Source organism: Cydia strobilella, chromosome 9 (genome assembly GCF_947568885.1).
Source record: "Cydia strobilella chromosome 9, ilCydStro3.1, whole genome shotgun sequence".
NCBI classification, from domain to species: Eukaryota; Metazoa; Arthropoda; class Insecta; order Lepidoptera; family Tortricidae; genus Cydia; species Cydia strobilella.
This window is the reverse complement of record NC_086049.1, coordinates 7,786,207-7,804,388: the sequence shown is the minus strand read 5'-3', so window position 1 is coordinate 7,804,388 and position 18,182 is coordinate 7,786,207. Positions and strand designations below refer to the sequence as shown.

Here is an 18,182-nt window from a genome sequence, read left to right as displayed (position 1 = left end):
AAGCCCAAATGAGGCTAAATACAAGTTTATGTTGGAACGAATCCAAAATAAATTCATCAGGTTCTTGTACCTAAAGTTGTATGGAGTGTACCCCTTCTATCCTCGAATGTATCCAACCCTGTTTGTGCTCGGAATGGTGGGATATAACCAGCTAGAGGTTAGAAGGGAATTGGCACTAGCCTCTTATATATTTAGCTTAGTGCGTGGAAAGGTCAGTAACCCAGAGTTACTAAAGTCAATAGGTGTTTACGCGCCCCCACGGTACGTGTGGCGGAGGCGCAGGCCGCCCCTGCTGGCCGAGCCGCACGCGCGCACCGGGTTGATGCGCACGGCCCCTTGGACGAGAGCCCTGCGCACATTTAACGAAGTTGCCAATCGAACTGACGTATTTTACTGTTCCGAGAGTGAATTTGTAAAAGTTACATTGTTTGTGTTGTGTTATTCTTAGTTATAGTATGTATATACCTAGTTATAGTAGTAGTATAGTTATAGTAGTAATTTATTATTTTTAAGGTTAATAGACACTATCGCATTGGGTAACTGTAAGGATAGCTGTAAGATTTATTAAATAAATAAAAAATAAATAAAAAACGCGGAGACTAGATACGATAACTGAAAACTTTCAAAAATTGAAGGTAGGTACAAGATAATTTAAAGAAAAACGGGTCTTATCGCGTACATTTGACGACCTGTCTGGCCTAGTGAGCTTGCCTATGAAGCCGATGATCCCGGGTTCAAATCCTGGGGCCTACCGCGAACCACGTTTGACGTGTTGCCTCTCTGTCGCACTTGTAAATTTGTACGTAATCCCATCGTGGTTCGCGGTAGGCCCCCAGGATTTGAATCCGGGACCATCGGCTTCATCGGCATCTGGTAAGACCATTTATTTGTGTGATGAGCACGGATATTTGTTCCTGAACCATGGGTGTTTTAACCCAATAAAAGCCACTCCGGCGTCACCCGTCTTACCGTTTTGAAGGAGCCATGGGATGCCTGAGATTCTACCGTGACTCCTTCCGGCGGTCCTGGCTTATCTTGCGCCAGAGTACCCACACCGATGGAAAGGAGAGTCAGAGACGTTTGACCCTCCGCCAATCGTGTAGCGCCGTGTTGTGCGGGGCCCCACAGCCCGCTGGCCCTGCTAGGGATTTAAACGGGCGGCAAATTGTGCCCGTCTTCTTCCCCGCCGTCTGCGTCGGTTCGTGTGCGCGTCAGCCCTACTCTCAAGCTCCCTTTTCGCGGCCTCCTGCTTTGAAATGTCGGTCTCCCAGCCTTCTTAGGCAGCCCAGGCTTCTTTTCTTCTTAGTTGCCTCCTTAGGCAACTGCCGTCCATTTCCTTTAGCGGCCGCTACTACGTTGCGCAGCGAAAGGTTTCCTACTCCAAGAGCCGTAGTCATGGTGCGGTGCTCTACGGCCCAACGACTGCATTCTTCAAGCGTGTTTTGGGCCGTATCATCCGGCGCGCCACACTCATAACAAGCCGGGTTGGCCTCCCTCTTTATTCTGCACAGGTAATGACCGAAGCATCCGTGTCCGGTCATCACCTGTGCCAACCTAAATGTTACGGTCCCATAGGAGCTCCTCAGCCATTCCATGAAGGACGGGAGGAGTGCCTCTATGGTATGAGCTCCATAGCGCCAGTGCCATAAAACCATAGATAGTATATACAAGTAGTTATAGACGCGCCACCGAACGACCGGGGCTAAGAGAAAGAATACTCATACAAAATTTGGGCAGCATAGGACTTTTCTCTTTCACTCTCATAAATTTCGGTATTTCGCCATCGCCACCTACCTATGATGCCACCCGGTTGGTGATAAGGACAAAGCATGTCACTATTTTCTCTTTCCTCTTATAGGAATCGCAATAAGACTATCTTTCTCTATCAAAGAGTGTCAGGCCCTTGCATAAAACAAACCTAACCTAACTTATCTATAGGATAACCTTACGAAAATCCTGAAAAGTTAACGGTTTCAGAATTATGACTAATGATAATCTGACAATCATTACATTATGACTTTCAATAATTATGTCAAACAAAGGGATCCCACAAAAGCATATTTACCGGGTCCATATTGGCTCACATAACATTACTTGTCATATAATTTTTCATAATAACGCTTTTTGATCATAATAATCATTTGTCATAATTTTTTTGCGTACAAATTTGTTGTATATAAATTTGTATTACCAAAATCATTGCTCATAATTATCTGTAGACAGATTTTTTTAACAACATAATGTCATTTCCAACTATTCGTCACGACTCATAATGGTTTTTATAATAAACTTATTAATTATAAACTTAATTTGTATATGTATTTGAAAGCATAACATATAAAGTATGGGAGTATTGGAACGTACACAGCGATTTTTCGTAGTACATTGTGGGTACGCACTAACATATTTCGTGGCGATATCTGCGCGGTAGATCGCAAAATAATGATGAATCGCGTTAACTGTCGTTCTTAAACGTGTTTGTTGATCATGTACCTAGCCTATTAAGCTATTTCGGCCCGCCAAGGAGTCGACGAAGCCCCGCTTCGCGGGGCTCCTTTTTCCGCTCTGAGGAACACAAGAAACCTAACACTCCTCCTCGCTTCGCTCATCGTCGTACCTATCCCGACTCTGGGACTGTATTTCTTTTTTGATAGCAAGTTGAATGTGGTGTGGATGCAAGATACCTGACAGTTTATAAATAAAACCAGGTAAAGTTTAAAATAAATATGATATAAAATTTTATTACTTAAAATCGTTGTTAAAAAATAAATATGATATAAAATTTTATTATTTAAAATCGTTATATTAAAAGAATATATGAAAATTAACATTAGTATTACAGATATTTATTATGATTGACATTATTAACATGAATGATTTGGTGTTATGATAGTTATGCGCAAAGACAAGTTATAAGTAATGATCATTATGATATAAAATTATATAACAAACATTTTCGGACTTCCAATAATCGAAGTCGCAATTTTATGTGAACTTTGGCGCACCCATATTTACCATATTTACATTTAGCGCAACTTGTAACTTTATTGAGTTGCAATACAAAAACCATAAACTATATCATAGTGAACCCTCAGTGGAAACGAAATGTACTTAAATCTTTGTAGTTACTACAATAAATTTTTACGTTTGTTTTGTGTTAAATATAGTTCGTTCATTTTCCGGGCGAGTCTTGAACATAATCAATCAAATTATATCGTAAAGAAAAGCAATGGAAAACGCTGAAACTACTGTCGCTAAAGAAAGAAACAAAACATGAGTTAGGGCAATAAAATTCGCGACATTATGATGAATAGACGGGAGTACAGGGACTACAATAGGCGGCACGCACTGGCGACCTCATAACCATCTACTTCAATTTATGGACGACATTTTCGGTTCGCCGAGTGCCTCGCGAGATACGTTACGAATAGTTGTACCTATTGCTTGCTGTGCCATATATTACACTTATTACTGCTATTATTGTTGTCTGTTTTTTTTTTTCATTTAGTAAATTGCCGATAATGCCGATAGGTTATTATGGCCGACATTTAACAACTATAGTTGGTCAAGCAGATCTTGTCAGCAGAAATACGCGGCAAATGTAGGCGCGAAGGGATAACGTGTCCCATAGAAAATTTGATTTTCGCGTCTTTTTCTACGGACAAGATTTGCTTGGCCAACTATATTACTGATATTATCAGCCAATGTTTTTATTAAAAACATTAGCTTCATTTTATTTTTGTACGATTTATCAGAGTTCATTATACTTATAGCCATCCGGTCTATTTACAAGATGGGGTCTCGAGAATCATTAAGAGATCGATTTAAAGAAATAAACATCTTAACAGCAACATCCCAATATATTTACGAGTGTATTGTTTATGCTCTTAAGAACATAGATTCCTTTAAGAAAATGAATAGTTCTAGACACAATCATAACATTGCAATGCACAAGTTTCGTGTGCGTAAAGTATATAAATCTTTTTTGGGACAATGTATATTATTCTATAACAAATTGCCCAAAGAGGAGTTTAATTTGCCAATTAAAACTTTAAAACAATATTTAAAAACCTCCTTAATGAAAAAAGGATACTACAGTGTCGAAGAGTATCTTAACGATAAAACTGCTTGGCCTAAATTGAATCAAAACAAGAACGACTGCATGCAGCTTAATAATTAATTATTTTTAGATAAATTAGACCTTTAAATAACTGTCTAATGTACCTACCTAAAACTTCTTCTTTTGTCTGCTTTGGAAATTATTATAAATTTATTATACACCTATTATTGTATGAATTTGATTATTGTGCTTATAATTTTTGTTTTTGACGATGCAAAATGCTGATTCTGCCAACAAGTAGGTAATAGTAGATTGTTAACCAAGGGATGAAAGGCACTCATTTCTGCCGAGGTATTTTGGCGCTCGAACGCAGTGAGAGCGCCAATAGCCCGAGGCTGAAATGATGCCTTTCACCCGAGTTAAACACTCTACTTTTCATTTCGAATACGAGGTAAGTAAAATGCATGTGTTATTTTAAAAACATGACTAAGTATACATTTTTATAGTATTTCTTGAGGGTACTTTCAAATAACAATTTAGGCAAAAGTATCGTTATTTATGGAATATGGATATTTATATCAGAATGGAAATTTTATAACTAATTCATTTAAACCCAAAATTTCAATTGCTTATTGTGAAAAAATAGAAAAAATCGTACTTGGAACGTAAAATGCTCTAGTGCAGACACGTATCATTTTCTGCACACCTTTTAGAACAACAATGACCCTCTTTCAGAGCATGAGAAATGAAAATATAATTTGTATGTAATTACCATAATGATTTTTATCTTTTATCTTTATCTATATTATATGAAATCAGCATTGGAATGGAAATACAACAAAAATGCTTGTTTGGTGAAAATGACCCGTAGACGCGACTTTAATAATATGAACAATACAGTACCTAACGGATTTTCGTATAACATCCCGTACGCTAAAACAGTAGGTACAATGTTTTTTTTTTATTGAGTTTGGTCATAATGAAGAACTTCCCGTGCTATTTTTGCTACAATAAGGTGAACATTTCCGAGCATAAAGGGGCCCACTGACTATAAGTCCGCCGGACGATATCGGCCTGTCAGTTAGAACAAAAATTTGACAGTTCCGAACAACTAACAGGCCGATATCGTCCGGCTGACTGATAGTCAGTGGGCCCCTTTATATTGGAGAAAAAGAGGTATTAACTAATTAGAGAAGTTTCATTGTTCTATAAATGGTTTACCTTTTTCCGATACTAACCTCTATCTATAGATATTTCGCCTCCCTAGTGGCGGATGGCGGTTTAGAGTGTTGTCTTTTGAATATTCTCGCCGCCGAAGTGCATGCCGGTTGCGATTTCTGCTGTATTTTTATTTGTGGCTTAAAGAGATTGAAATTATATTACAATTTTTGTTTCCAGTACATTTATATCACCAGGCTCTTTCAAATAAGATCTTTACGATTGTGTGTTTAAAGGGGCCCACTGACTATCAGTCCGCCGGACGATATCGGCCTGTCAGTTAGAACAAAAATTTGACAGTTCCGAACAACTGACCGGACCTTAAAGATATCATCGCCCACACTGTTAGTGTTAACTGACAGTTCGTAAACCTTACTCGTATTACAAAATGCATAAGGTCCACCGATGGACAGTTAAGTGTTGCTGTTTGTACATCATGCGAGTGGGACGGGACGATTGTGTTTTGATGTGAATATGCCTCCTAAATTAATAATACCTAACTACTATCAAACCATTTATAAAAATATATAAGTAGGTAAGTAATTACAAATTCTGGTTGCACTTAACCACAAACTGTCAACGACATCGTAGTTCAGTTCAGTTTGTGTTGTTGTTTCATATAGTCAAAATTTATTAATTTTGTGTCGCATTACTCGCATCTAAATTTTAATTAGAACAATAATATATTATCATCTTATACCTTTAAACTAGAAATTCTTGTATATATCTATCTATCTACTTATATATATTTATATATTTCGGGGATTTCGATAAAATTTGCTAATAGGGGGTTTTCGGGTCCGAAAAATTGATCTAGTCTTATCTCTGGAAAAACGCGCATTTTTGAATTTTTATATGTTTTCCGAGCAAAGCTCAGTCTCCCAGATATTATATCATAATATAGGTAAGTCGCAACTCATGTCGATTTAAAACACTCGCTGCGGTCGTGTTTTAATTTATCGCCACTCGTTTCGAATTGCCTCTTTTCCGCACTTGTATCGTAAATAACTATTACGAATTAGCTACCTACGAAGTCTGAGCTGTAACGAATTTACTCTAACGACGTAACAATGGCATACAGCATAGCGAACGAATTTCGACATTCTTGCCCGCATAGGGTGGTTAATTGGTATTCTGTACATTTCATACGCTTCGTTATTTTTAGTATCTTATCTTCATAGGCTTGTTATAGCTGCGTATGAGACCTAATTTCCGGGATTTATTAATCTTCCTTAATAAAATTATAATAAAACATTTAATTTCACGTGAATTAAAATTAACTTAAGATAGACGTAGCCGGGTGAATCAACTTTCAGAACACTGATTTTGTGTTTTAGACTCCCTAGCAAAGAAAAATAATTTACCTCTGGATATTGCCATTATATAAAATACGTATACTTACACAATTTGATGTAATCGCTAATTGTTTATTAAAAGAGAAGCGGAATTACAAATTATAATAGATAATTAAGACGCCAGACCTAGCGTCATCAGTTCAAAATGCTTCACTGTAGCCCGTTAATGGGTACCCCATTATCTGGTTAGTAGATAAAGACTGTAAGGTAAGTATGTATATGCTTTTATACTATACATATAAATACTTGGGCTCTGTACGCGCTGTAATTATAATACCAACATGAAAAGGAATTGTGAAACTGATTTCGTAAATAAATTAAGTTGCGAGTGTTGATTGACCCAACAACGGCCTTCTAATCACATTCCAACTCTCGCAATGGTCCCATTAATTTCTCCTAAGCGAGAGAAATGGAGAAAAATGTATTCATTGGCCGACGTTTGGAAGAATTCTGCTATATAAATGATACACAATTACACATGTGTGCGATTGTGCATGCAATCTCATATATTTGCAAAAAGTAAATATCGTTATATTTCCTGTGAAATATTTTAGTTACGTTTAGTGAAAAGAAATGTTACAAAATAAATATGTTATATTACATGTAGCATTTCCGCTATTTATAAATTCGGTATTTTTTAGTCATTTAAAGTAACACAATTTTTGCTCAGATTTTTTCGTCAGTTTGATGTAGCAATATTTTCTATTTTTGATGAATCTGCTATAAGTAGGTACCGTAAAATGGGGTGAGTAGGGTTCGCGGGGAGAGTTAGGTTATGAATGGGGAAAGAAGGTATGAAAGGGGGGTGAGATGGGTTTTTAGGGCTACTGCTACAAAAATATTGTATTCCAATTTAAAATGGAGCTACTTATATTAATACACAACCTACATACAAGCAAAATAATAATAATAATACATCAACAATTATAATAAAAAATAATAAAAATAATAATAAAAATGTTTATTGAGTTCGCACAAACAAACGTAGTTATAACTGGGCAGGTGCCTCTTTTTAAGCGTACAATGACACTTGTGTCAAGAGACACCGCTCTCCCGTAGGTGGTAACAGAATGTATATAAAAGCAATAGCAATTATAAAATACAACTAACTGCAACTACCAATTCAAACTAACGTATTGCAATTACTTAGAGATGTATAAGGTTCCTTAATGTCGAATTACATAAAATAACTATAATAATAATATTAAACAATAAAACCGGCCAAGTGCGAGTCGGGCTCGCCCACCGAGGATTCCGTACTTTTTAGTATCTGTTGTTATAGCGGCAACACAAATACATCATCTGTGAAAATTTCAACAGACAGACCTGACGGACAGACAGACGGGCAGACGGACAGCGGGGTCTTAGTAATAGGGTCCCGTTTTTACCCTTTGGGTACAGAACCCTAAAAAACCACAGGTACCTACATAAAAAAAAACTAAAATTATTTAGAGGTGTAAATGTCTAAGTGTCAGAGTCAGAACTATACCTAAGGCCAGGATTACACTTGTAAGTTTTACTTACGTAAGTAGGGACAAAGCTATTTGCTGGAATGAGATAACGATATTCATATCTCATCCTGTAGTATAACTGTGTCCCTACTTACGTAAGTAAAACTTACAAGTGTAATCCTGGCCTAAGATTAGTTTATCAAATTATCCTAAGGGATATATAGGGTATCCAAAGGGTATTCAAGAGTCGTAATCATAATCCTTTATAATTAACAGATTAATTAAGACAAAAGAAACATACGGGAACCGAATGAGGCGTCGCACTGTAATTATACTCAAAAATTTAGTTACTAGTGTAGTGTAGTAATAATAACTCGTGTTAGCTTTAAACAGACCAGTCTCCACAAGCACCCGTTCACGAGTATGACGCGTATCTCAGCCAGATAATTATAACTACTGTAGACATCAATTATCGTAGATTTATTGGATCACTGTCTATTAATTACTGTGGATATTGATCAATTATCGCTTGCGTAATACAATCGAGCTATCACCAATCTACACTGAAACTGATGATTAAAGCATTTCCCTTGTTAAAACCTAATTTATCCTTTGACTAATAGTATATCATGTAAGCCATATTTTTCCGTAACCGTCTTTCTACGTGAAATCTACGAATTATAATGTTATTTTAGTTCTTAATGAAAGTACCAATTCAGTTGACGCAAGTATAAAAAATATAACATATATCCAGATCCAGCTGCTAAAAAAGTACCGAAAACCATTTTGCAACGGCCTGCGAATTTCCCAGACGATGTGAAATCAGTTTACCACTATTTCTTGTTGCGTATTTGTTTTTTGGCTTTTGAGCGTAGGCACTAAAATTCTAAGGTTTAAGAATTGCGTACGTGTTGCTTTCTAAGCTTAACCTGCTTCTGTCACTGTGGTCTTGAAAAAAATTTTTGCCATATGTTTTTTTTATTTACTAAGATAGGTACATAAGCCGATGATCTTAGTTATGTCTCAGGTATTAAATAATCCTAAAAGTGATTAAATTGTATAGGTACTTACAGTATCGTTTCCAGTACCGGCGTTTGCTTTAACAGCCTATCATTTTTAAAGGATCCTTGAATGGGAAAACAATCAGCACTAGTAAACTGTTATCTATGTCCGCCGAAGCACCACACCGTGATTTTCTTAGCAAATGTTTCATTAAAGTTTCATGGTATTGGGGTGGGGGGATGATGTCAGCGCGGGTTGCCGGCGTCGGGCGTCGGCGCCACCTGTCGCTGCGCGGGGGTGGCGGCAGCGCTGGCTGTTCGCTCAAGGAAGGCTGGCTGGCGACTGAGCAGTGAGCACCGAGCGAGCGGGCCCGGCCCGGGCACGTGGGCCGCCGCCCAGGTGCACTCCTCGCCCCTCGCCCGCCGCCGACGCACACCCGCTCCCCGCTTGCATCCTGCACCCAGACTGCACGCGACGTCACCTTATTAAAATGCAGCCCTTACCCCCAGACAATTACTTATCCCAGTAAAAGGTTATACTGTCTACAGCCGGCCCGTCATAACGTCTGTTACTTTATTTCTTTGATGTATAAAGTGGTTCTGCCATTAATCATAAACTCATACGTGTCATGCATGTGACGATTCTTTTATAAAGGGTTTCTTACTTCCTTTACAGCCTCTTTGGTAAATATAACTATAATTGTTGCATACATTTACTGAATGATTATTGCTTTCATTGTTAACTACTAGAGTAACTAATTAATTTGAGACCCTGACCAACATTAATTGGATTTCTTTCATAACACGACCTTAATCAACGTTGAATTCTCCATTACAAGCGCTTCGCAATTCCTTTTTTTTGTTATAGGTACTATATTCCATTAGCAGCGCGGGAATTGAATTCATATTTCGTTCCGCCTACAGTAAACTTCCTCCTGGAAATTAACGGTTTTATTGTAGGCATCCGTGGTACCGTAAACTTAGATAACTTTTGTCCACAACTTACAACTAATCTAAATTCAAGTTCTAGTAAAATATGTATAAAGATTTTTCAAATTATACTGAATATTTAATATAAACAAATCGTTAGTATATCTAAGCAACATAATAAATGTAACGAATGGACTATACCTATAGTTGAATTATAGGACTATAGTTGTGACGTCTAGGCTCCGTTGTGTACTGGGTGGTATATAAATAAATAAATAAACAGGTTACCCCTCTCAACCCCCTAAATTACCCCCTAAAATAAGAAATAAGCGGTTTTGACTTATTTACAATATTAGTGGTGGTAATTGCTATAACTGTTTCAAATTTTAGGTATCTATGTCAAACGGTCTCTGAGAAAAACGCATTTAACTGATTTGCAAGACCGAAGTGATCCCATAAGTGTTCCGTTTGTCAAAACAAAGTTTTGCACGGAACACTAAAAATTTAAAAAAACCCGGTCAAGTGCGAGTTCGTTTAACTCGCGCACCGAAGGTTCCGTACAAACTTTCAATTTTCTTAAGTAAATAAAATCACGAAAGACTTGACGAGAAGTATACTAAGCGTAATTGTGTACAGCGCCATCTATCGGCAAATTGGCTAACTAATTTGCGCGACCTGTATGTATGTTGGTTTTTCAAGGATACTTAATTCTTTATCATGTGAACCGATTTAAACAATTTTTGTTTTATTTGAAAGAAGGTATTCTTAGTGTAATCTCATAGACATTTCAAGTATAACAAACACCCGCAGAAATGGGCTTAAATTACAAATTAAATTAGAAAATGTTTTTTGATAATTAAAAAAAAGTTTTTAAGATAGAGGTGTGATTATAATTTTCCTGTTATATTTATGATTATTTTATTATTATGAAAAAAATTCAAACATTCTCGTTGGTAAACTTCAGAGATAAGGGGGGGGGGATGGTATTTTTTTTCACATTTATCTTCATAAGTCAATAACAAATCACAAATTGTTTCGTAATGTTCAATTCGAGCTTTTTCAAATGATATCCCACTCGACCTCGTAACTAGACTTTGACTTTTTACCCCCTCTTTATATTGAGAATTTTTCATAATTAATAGAGATAAAATAAAAAAATTACACTTGCAATGTGTTAAGGTTAGCGGTATTCCAAATTTCAAATCGATAGCTTCAGTAGTTCTCGAGATATTTAGCAATGTGACAGACAGACAGACAGTCGCACTATAAGGGTTCCTTTGTACCTTTTTGGTACGGAACCCTAAAAAAAATATCTTTATTTCGGAACGTCCAAAATTCCATATAATTTTGAAACAACTGTTATTACTCATGCACTCCGTAAGCCTACGGAGTGAAGTTAGCGGGTGGTTGCGTCGTACTCTTTATTGTTTAACCATCACAATAGTAACCTGATTTTACGGTACGCCATGAAACATACTGAACGTACGAGTACATTAGCAAAAACGTTTCCACAAAGTAGACAGCGGTTGTGTATTACTACCTAATTATTTATTATAAACTTCGTTCTAGATTGTGCTACGCGCTACGCGGTCGTAGCAGCTGCTACGAACTCGCTTTAGCTTTGTCCTTTGTTAAAAGACGAAGCGCAGTTGTGATTGCATAAATTTGATTTATTTGATATGACAAAAAAATATAGATACAACAGCGCAATGGTTTAAAGGGAACATTACACAATCTCATTTAGAATGTATGGGAGCACTCCTTTGAGGCCGGTCTTGTCTAGTTTTCTGTTTATTCTAGTTACGCCGCAATTAGATGCACATACTACGTTGGAGCGCGGCTAGACTGGCGAGTCACATTAATTCATAACAGACCAAAAATCATCAATGTAACCCAGTAAAATATGTAATGATGAATTGATGATAGGTATTGTCAAAATGTAATCGACAAAGCAATACTTACAACTAAGCATAAAAATTACAGGTCTGTTCTTACAACCACAGAACTGGATGACAAAGAACAACTGTCAGGCTTAAAATTGCGACCAAAAATGAAATGATGTGTGCGTAAATTGTCTATGTGAGATCAAAAATAGTGATGTCATGTTACAACATATTAATAATCTATCGGTGTTTGACTGCTTTATCGACTACTTTTTCAAATGTGTTGTTCCTGGTGTTTCTTTTATCAATTATATTTTTTTTTTATCTGACCATTAGGGTTCCGTACCCAAAGGGTAAACACGGGACCCTATTACCTGTCCGTCTGTCCGTGTGTCCGTCTGTCCGTCTGTCTGTCTGTCACCAGGCTGTATCTCATGGACCGTGATAGACCGTGACCTAGATAGTTGAAATTTTCACAGATGATGTATTTCTGTTGCCGCTGTAACAACAAATACTAAAAAGTACGGAACCCTCGGTGCGCGATCCGACTCGAACTAGGCCGGTTTTTTAGTTTGACAACGGCCGCGGATGGCCAAGAGAGTATCACGGTAATTTTTAAATTGAAAAATATAAGCAAGTCAGGAAGATAAGTGTAGTGTCCTGTTTTTGAGGGTTCTGTGCCCAAAGGGTAAAAACGGGACCCTATTACTGAGACACCTCTATCCGTCTGTCTGTCTGTCCGTGATAGTTGAAATTTTCACAGATGATGTACCCATACAAAAAACGTGATTTGTTGCCGTATTTTGCGTAATGGTGCTTCGTGCGCGAGTCCTACTCGCACTTGGCCGGTTTTTTGAGATTCATTCTTAACGTTATAATAAATTATAACATTATTATTATATTATTAGGTAAACCTTTTAAGTACATATTGGTATCTCAAGGTTTCCATATTCGATATATAGCCCAGCATTTTAGGTGTTAAAATTTGAAACACCAGGCTCCACTGTAAATGTCGCATTGTTGACGTAGATAATAAAACTAGGCTCAAATGAGCCTGAGCCGGCCACATTTACAACCTGAATTTGGATAGATGCCTAGCATTGTGACCAAGAGTCGGAAGAGTAGGGACAGTAATCCCAAGTAGAGATGGGGGAATGGCTTAGACACCTTCCCGAACAACTGACCAAAAGAAATAGAAAATCGTAAAAATTGAGCCTTTACCCAGAAGTGGAAGGTACGCTAAAATAGCCTAGCAAAAAATTTTTCGCGTAAAAAACATAACTATTTTTTTCTGCTGGACGACGTAGCTATATAGGTAGGTACATACCTAAATTTGGTTGAAAAAATCATAATTTTTTTATTTAATTTGAGCGATTGTGTACCTACAGTAGATCGATCATCTAATGCATCAGAGAACTTAATTGAAGCATATCATGTAACAAAACCAATAAGTTTGAACCCGAGACTGCAGTTAATGTAACTAACTATAAGTAACAGTATGTAACTAACTACTTTACTTCCAGTATATATTGTACTATAATTACTATATATTCACTAAATTTTCATGAAGCTACGATCCTTGGAAGATGGTTAAATTAGTTTCCTTAGATTCCATGATAGTTAGTTACAATAGTTACATACAGGTCGACCTAATAAAAGCGTGCATGTTAATTAGACGATTTTGTTGTGTAGGCTGCATCCCACACTATGCATTTAAGGGTTAACGCTCTTTGTCGTTCATGTGCTCAGCTATGCAATCTAGTTTGGTTCCATTATTTATTCATCCCGTCGTTAAGTTGCGGATCTTACAACTTAGCGATTTATGGCATCTTCCTTCCGCAGGTGCCTGTGATTTAGTTCAACGTCCAATCTATTCGGAACCGCCAATAATACAATTGCATCTCTACTTTCAAAGCCCGTAATGGCGTGTGAGAAGTGATGCTAAATTTAGTACCTATATACCACCTAAAATTTGATTATATCAGTTACCGGGCCAATGTAAATCTGCCATGTCCCAGTGGACGTATATGTACGTGCCAACCGCCGCCTGACCCGTTCGCGCAACTAAACTACACCCATATTTCACTCGCTTAAGTTTTATGTCTTATCAGTGTTCGACTCTCTCGAACTTTTTCCAGTTCCAAGAAATGTTTTCAAAGATCGACTCGAATATTTTATGAAATATGCAAAAACGCGGGAAATCTGTTAATACATTGATTCAAGACGATGGAACGAAGCTATTTCGCACTTTACGTGATCAGAATGTAATTCTCATTCGAGGTTTACGATAAACAACCCTCGATAATTCTTTTCACATCGCTTATAAATCTTATAATATTTCGTAGGCATCTACCTTTACGGCTACCACCAGTATGTCACTGACATTTTCGCTAGCGTGTGCGTAACTTAACTTGCACGTTGCTCGTACTCGCATATTAGTACGAGCGAGATGTATAGAAAGTAAGTTACGCAGACGTTAGCGAATATGTCAGATTGACACTGCTAAGGCAGTCGTGGTAAGGCTATACTAAAACAATTTCAAAACGATAGCGTATAAGTATAGGTACGAATATCAGAGCACTAAAAACCGCTATGTAAGCTGCGCAAACTTGATGCGATATATTATAGTGACCGGGGCAATGTAGTTTATGAAATATATGTTGGTTGCTGACGGGTATTGCGGACAAAAAACAACATTGACCGCGATAAAGCGTTGCGTATGAGTTTGTGGTCGAGTCCGTCACATCACGTACCGCTGTAACTACACGTTCACGTCAGCAACCGGTCTGTTCAATGAAATTGCAATTAGGGTTATTTAACGAATTCTATACATACCTACCTACTTCTGATGCTTTTGTGTATGTGACACTGACAGTGGTCAGGTTAGTCCAATTGCAATGAGATGACTGTTTTCATACGCACGATATTAAAATGCAAAAATAACAAATAGCGCTAACCTACTACAATACAATGATGAGGCACGGCACGAGGCGTTGTATAAAGAAAATAGAGGTTGTCAGTCTGCTATTCAGTGTAACTAAAGTCGTCGTCAATACAACTTGCAAATAATGTAAACAAATATGACAGATTTTGTTAGCGTTTGGCACATAACCTAACATTTTTACGAAGGTTATTTTCCCTGAAATATTAATAATTAACATTTAATTTAACTGGTCAGGCCATGGTTGTCCTTTTAAAGAGCGAGATTACGAAGTAATGATGGTAAAATGGTTTGTTTACATTATTTGCAAGTTCTACTGACGACGACTTCAGCTTCTGCTTTTAGGTATCTTACCTACATAGGGCTATATTTTATGTTGTGTTTTTGAAGAAGGTGTACCTAAGTAAAAACAGTTTTATAAATGCAGATTTAAGAACTTCAGTGGTTGTAAATACACAAAAAAGATAAATCTAGATTATTCGATTGTTAGGTGGAATGCATGAAAAGTAGATAAAAAAAATATGTCGTAAGAGTCCACGCTTGTGCTCGCAATAGTTATACACAAGTATAACCGTTTGATATTCACTTCATGTTTGTGGAGAATAATGATATTCAAATGCGCTCTATCAAAAACATTGACATTGTCTGGTTAGCTTAATTCAGTTTTCAAAATACATACAATAGCAATGAAAACGGGTCAAATCTTATGGAATTTCCATAAGTGGCCTTTTACAATGAAAATGAAAATGAAAACTGTTTTATTTCCTTGTACAATACTCTTATTAAGTGTAAACACAAAGTGGATATTTATATATTTTTATGTTTTTTTTATTCGTATGTTTATTCGTATACAGTCGAATGCAAAAATATCGATCCAGACAAATGGCTCAAAAATATGTGAACAGGACTTTATTGTCTAATTTTTGAAACTGAGAATGTATATATACCTATTTATGTCCTTAACTGTACCTATTCGATCTTATATAAGTATGAGGTAAAATCAACTCCAAGTTTTCGGTTTTCTTTCAAAACTATAACTACTATAAGTTGACACGACAGCGCGATGCAAAGATTAGGAATATGTTTAAAAGGGTTTTCATCTTTATAATTTTTTAAGTTACATTGTCAAAACTTCAAATTTATAACCATGTCACAAGCAAGCCCACGTAATCTATTTCCATTCCCCTTACGTGTGTTGTGAAGAAAGTGCGTAACGGATTATGGAAATTGCTGCGATCTACATAGTGTATAACTTCGGTGTGTAAGTGTACATTACGGCTTGTGAGATAAATAAATATATACTTTCCGTTATCTCCTTCAAGGAAATCATTCAGTGTAAAAAAGTTTAAAAGTTTAAATAAATAGTACATACAAACTTTTCTAATTCATCAATTTTATGCTATAATCATACTAAAAATATGCAAAGGGTGTAGCAGGATAGCCTTTGAAAAATTCCCCCCCAGAGATTTTTGTTACCAGATGAAAACTATTACCAGATGATGCCCTGTGAGAAGAAAATATTTCATACAAATTTTCAACCTGCTACTGCCCCCTGGAACCACACGGCACCCATTTAAACCTAAAATGTTTTTATTTATTTTCTCCTAAACTATGTAACTGACAGATTTCATATTTTGTACAAATATTACTTTAACCTAAAGGTATTGTTAAAAAAATAAGAGCCTTCTAAATCTTTTCCTTCTTGAATAAAAAATATAAAATTCGTAGTACCCTGTATAACGAGTTCGGCTAGTGGTACAAACACCATTTTTTTTTATGTGAACCATCATCTAATCTACATAATAATTAAGTTAAATCAACCTAATAAAGGCGGAACACTGCGAAAAACAAATTACCAAGGTACCTTCTATGTAACTCCTAAAGTCTTGCAATAGGTATTTCTAGTAAAAATGAACAATTGCCTGCGGCCGGAAATTTCAATTTGCGAACGTGGTGCTAAATAAATGTAAATTAACGTGATTAGTTCTTATACGAACAATTATTAATATTAGATAAAACAACATCACAACTTTGTAGTTAACTAAAAAATAATGCTACCGAAAAGAATTGTACCGAAAACGCATATAAAGTTTGCGTGCGCTCGCGGGCTTTTTGTAGGTATACAACATCTGTGTAAGTGCGGAGCACTCATAGTCATAATTATTGACTGATGTTGATGACCTACTAAATACAACACTACATTTATAATTGTAATCACTCGACGCTTCCAACACAACAAAATGAATTACACATAATCCCGGTTAACTTCTGCTCTTTGTGAATGAATAACAACATGTGACGCGACTTAATTCCACGGATAGATTGGGGCTCGAAATATGTTAGCCGCGTGATTTACCCCGCGATCTGTCAGCATTATTATTAGTGCCTCCGCCGCCGCGCTCCTATTCCTATGCTTACCTGCTGAACATTTTCAAATGAACCACTGCGATCTTTTTGTTACGATTCTCTAGGACACGTGTAATGGTTCACTCAGAGGCTAACCGTCGCTTTCCGCTGGAAAATGATCGGAATAACAGTTTTGTAACAAGGCCAAGTCACACTGGCAAGAAATGTGGATCCTAAACTTTTTATCTTCCGAAATGATTTGAAAATACAAAATGCCTACGCTGCAATGTGCTGCCGCTTTCATTTCTGTGCTTACACAAGTTATTGAAGTTATAGACATCGATGTAACGATGTGATGTTTTGCTTTTATGAATTTTAGTTAAGTATGTCAGGTCAGTTCGAATTAATGTTAGACAGTATACATGCTATACTAAGTATACATTCTACTCTATAACAAAATTAAAAATAACGGTATGTTTTTAATTTTAGTCAGCCTTATAAATCAATCAATTTTAGGTACAAATATACAGTCATAAAATTCGATTTCGTACCTTGTTACAGTGACAATCAATATGGAAGTCCCCAGGGACAAGATCGGTACAAAATGGTACTGAAATTAAATTCCTTTACCGTACCTAATACAAATAAAATGCTTACAACCGCGTTTAAAATATCAAAGTAATCGTAAAGAACAGCATTTCATAATACCTACTAAACCTACTTACATACTCAAGTCATAAGAGATCTACTAGATATACAAAACACTGATTTAAACTTTCACGATTTTTACTCATTATTATTCACAACGTCGGAATTTACCTCCGACGTTTCGAGGACGGCGTTGTCCCCGTGGTCTCGGAGAAGACTGGCTAAAGTTGACATCAACATCTTCTAGGCGCGCGAGTTTTACGAACTACCCGCACTTGGTCTTGTTTATTAACTTGAACGTTAATAAACAAGACCAACTACTACTACTAGATATAGCTAGTTGCACTGG

General features: G+C 36.7%; 1 protein-coding gene across 2 annotated transcripts in view; it reads right to left on the bottom strand.

Moving 5' to 3' along the window:
* LOC134744249 (uncharacterized) overlaps positions 1-9,631 on the bottom strand; it is a 45,377-nt gene extending 35,746 nt beyond the window's left edge. For both annotated transcript variants that reach the window (XM_063677996.1, XM_063677998.1), the window contains exon 1: positions 9,156-9,631. The gene's annotated coding sequence lies outside the window, so the exon portion shown is untranslated. The remainder of the gene's footprint in view (positions 1-9,155) is intronic.
* Positions 9,632-18,182: the final 8,551 nt, after the last annotated feature.